The sequence below is a fragment of the Nannospalax galili genome, unplaced genomic scaffold (assembly GCF_000622305.1).
Source record: "Nannospalax galili isolate Female #2095 unplaced genomic scaffold, S.galili_v1.0 scaffold599, whole genome shotgun sequence".
NCBI classification, from domain to species: Eukaryota; Metazoa; Chordata; class Mammalia; order Rodentia; family Spalacidae; genus Nannospalax; species Nannospalax galili.
Window position 1 is genome coordinate 269,977 of NW_008343079.1, and position 3,960 is coordinate 273,936.

Below are 3,960 nucleotides of genomic sequence, written 5' to 3' on the forward strand. Positions count from 1 at the left end.
CTCCTATTTATCCAAGCAGAGAGAATCCTGACAAGGGATGAGAAGGTCTTCATTAAGATTGTTTGGAATTAGGCCTTGAAAGACAGGTACTTATAATGCATAGGGGGAAACATGAGCTAAAGCCTGAAGCACGTGAGGACGCAGCACAGATCACCCTAGAATGGCTGGCAAGCAAAGATCTGGGCACCTGGGAGGGAAGAATTCGATGCATTATTTATTCTGAGAGGTTAGTTGGCTCAGAATCTTGAATTTTATAGTTAACTTCCAGTTAAAAGTTCTTTAAAAAAAAATAAATAAATGTCATGACGACTAGCCCCAGAAGCATTTTCTTAAAGTTGCAGCCTACAAAGACATTTAAGACAGCTGCCCTACCTAGCCTTGGAGTTTATCACCGGATGATAAGCATTTCCATATATGCTTTCCAGAGGCTGCGTCAAGAGGCTTCAAATACCAGCCCAAACTGTCATTCACAATATTTAACAGGGAAGCAAAAACTGTGCATTCAAACTACAAAGACTTGGAAAGTGTTCTGTGAACTGTCTGCAGAGCATGCTACATGACAATAAAATGCTATGACGGAAGTTGCCTTCTACATATAGAACAAGGCCTTGCCAGTCCTAGGACTGAATTCAGTCTAATGACTTCCAACATAAAAAACTAAAGTCCTGAACGCCCATGTCCAAAGTTAACACTGAATTTGTCAAAATAAAGTGAGTAAAAAATTTCCAAGAAAATTCAAGGAACATACCCAGAAATGTCTTCTTTGTGAAGGACAGACCTTGAGAAATAAGATCTCACTAATGCCGTTTCTGAAACCACAGTTAGTCAGAATTTTGCTCAGGAGAAGATAGACCAAAGACACATTTACAATTAAAAGCACGTATCACCCTTTCACTTTTATTCCTGGAATATACAGAAATAAGAACAAAGTGACATCAGTCCAATGCTTCTAGAGAAAATATCTCTTTGCAATAACTGAAGCAGCTTCTGCAGCTTTGCAAGGCAGATGTGGGGAAGAAATGGCGTAGAAAGTCGTTTGCTCACAGCAAAGCCAGGTGCTAACAGCAGTCCTGGTGTTGTGTGGAAGGTCGATTTTCATAGATCACAGAAGCAAGGAAGAATCGCAACAGAAATAAAAGAACTAAGAAGGTATTTTTCTGGTGTTTTCAGCTTAGGGGAAATAATTATTGGGTAAACCTTAGAAATTCAGGATACAAGACAGTTTGTGTTTGCCCTTTAAAGAAAGCTGTTTTTATAGAATGAGAGGCTTAGCATTTACGCCTGGTGGAGCATCACCACAAAAGGTAAACCTGGGCTGAGCTTACTTACTACATGATAATTTTCTAGGTATTGAAAAAAAATCTGATGAAATCTGTTCTGTAAGCAGTGATTACAGGAGGTGGGAGATACACATTAAAAAAAAAAAAAAAAACACTACATACAGCACTGAATTCCTATAGCTATAATTTGCACCCATGCCTCTATTTTACTGCACAGATACAAAATAAGAAATTCTGAAAACCATGAAGCCAAGTGCTCTATCTTATAAAATCATGTGAAACAAGTGCATTTCAAGAAAAATGGTCCACACTGTGAGGTCGAGCATTAAGTCACAAGAACCAACTGCACATCCTTCCCAGGGCTGGTGAACTCATGAGAGATCTGTGATATTAGGAATCCCTGGAGATCTGGCCCTAGGAAAGCAGGCAGGAGAAAGATGGTCATTTTAAATAATAATAGAAGAACTCAAAGATTGTTTGGAGTGGACATACAGCGATGGTAACCACCTTCAGTCCAAGTCTAAAACTGTATCTCAGAGGTCATTCCCTCCATCACTTCCTAATGCCTTAATCACCCAGAAAGAATTCTGCTCAGGAGAGACCAAAGACTTATTTGCAATTAAAACCACATATCATCTTTTGACCTGCATGAAGTTCCTCTGAAAGCTTCTTGCTCATATTAAGTCTTTTTATTTCAAACAGGTTTGGTTTTACTTTAACTTTACTAAAGATCTTTTCTTAAATATTTTACTTACTATTTTTTTAAGTGTATGAATGTACTGTCTGCAGATATATAAGTGCACCCTTGTCATGCAATGCCCACAGAGGTCAGAAGACAGCATCGAATTTCCCTGGAACTGGAGTTATGGACGGTTGTTAGCTGCCATGCTGGAAATCGAACCCAGGGCCTCTGCAAGAGCAGTCAGTGCTCTTAACTGCTGAGATAGCCCCCTCCCCAAACTAAAGATCGTAACACATTCCTAGGAAAGTCTTCTTAATCTTGAACATGGACAAACATAACTCCCTCTACTGTATTCCTTCCTACCCCAGCATACCCAAAGTTAAGAGGCCTCCACATCAGCACCAGCACAGTACCCCAGGGCTGGTACCTTTGGCCAGTGTCTTGGTTTCTTTTCCTTTAGCTGTGATAAAATACTCTGCCAAAAGCAACTTAAGGGAGAAAGGGTTAAGTTTAGCTCACAGTAGTTCAAAGTTGCAGTCCACCATGGCAGGAAGTCACAGTGACAAGAGCTTGGGGGGACGTAGTCATACTGCATTCATAGTTAAGCAAGGATTTGCATGCGTGTACTCAGCTCCCCTTCGCTTCCCTTTCTGTTTTGTACAGTTAGAACCCCTGCCCAGAAAAGGGCACCACCCACCGTGAGAGTGTCTTCCCACCTAAATTAATCCAATGAATCCCCCACAAGCATGCCCAGGGGCCTGAGCATGTGGGGTGCGAGGGGCCTGTCTTCCAGGTAATTCTGGATTCTGCGAAACAGACAACACAAAGCAACAACCAGCTGTCCCTATCGCTGGGCTTCCACATCCTGTTACTAACAGTGATGGCTGCCACTTTTCTTAAGTACCTACAAGGTACCTACATACACGCAAAGAATGTTTTACACTTGATTGAGGCCTCACAAACAACCAGTGAATTGCATCACATCAACCATTTAAAATTAATAGAAACAGACTGGAAAAGGCAAAGCAGTGATTCACAGGAGAAACGGTCCAACCTCAAGAGTCCTTGCTCTTCACTACTTCCTCATCATAGACCATTAGAAAAATAAGGTATGAGTTGAGTGACTGGTATGCGCACTTCTTGATGTAGCACAATCATTTCCATTAGCAGTTCCGAACCAGTGCAGAGCTCCACACACTTGAACTCATTCATCTTGCTCCTTCCTAATTGTCTGTCTGTGGCTGAGGGACTGGAACATGCAGGGGTCAAAAACAGGAAGGCAGGCAGAGATAGACAGCACTGGTATTTTATGAGGAACTCTGATCTTTGCCCATCTCCATCTAGTGTTTCACACACAGCTGGAGCCCTGCTTCCTCAGTTCCCTCTGAGAACAAAATTCACACAGACACACGTACTAGCCAGTGGCTAGGAGAAAGTTTCAGAAAGTGGGCTATTAGCAAATTTGCAAACTAAAGGCTGATGTGTAGCTGAATCTGGGACTCAAAGTTTAATCCTCAGCATCACCAAAGCAAAAAGTAAAAACAGCCCAAACAAACTGTCTAATATGATGACACTCTGCTTGAAATCTTATAATACACTCACCACACAGAGCCTCAAAAATCTCCGTATTTGTCGATTTATCCAGTATAAATATTGGGTACCACCTCTGGGTCAGATACTGAGCAGGAGGCTGGGATAACAATAGCCACATGAGTATGTGTGTAGAGAAAAGGCTCAGAACACATACGTGGCTTGTCAAGCCCATGCAAAGTGGCAATGCACAGATCAGGAAGTCTCTCATAAACTAAACAACACAAGTGATAAAGTTTTCTCAAAATACCTCCAGTCAGTTAGTAGCCGAATAGAAACACAAAAGACTTCGATATCCACTCTCCCATTCAGCTCCTTAGATCTGTGGCTTGCTTCAGATGTTTCCACATCTTCCCAAATGCTGGGTTCAAGAAGAGAGAAGCATGTCACCTTTTCACTTCTGATGAG

At 41.6% G+C, this 3,960-nt stretch overlaps 1 protein-coding gene across 3 annotated transcripts in view; it reads right to left on the bottom strand.

The window, feature by feature from the left end:
* The window catches only part of Mb21d2 (Mab-21 domain containing 2), a 112,813-nt gene that overhangs the window by 87,169 nt on the left and 21,684 nt on the right, over positions 1-3,960 (bottom strand). The window contains exon 1 of one of the 3 annotated variants that reach the window (XM_029566403.1): positions 3,803-3,824. The exons of the other annotated variants lie outside the window; for them this stretch is intronic. The gene's annotated coding sequence lies outside the window, so the exon portion shown is untranslated. Of the gene's footprint in view, positions 1-3,802; positions 3,825-3,960 lie in introns of those variants that run through there. 3 annotated transcript variants of the gene reach the window in all.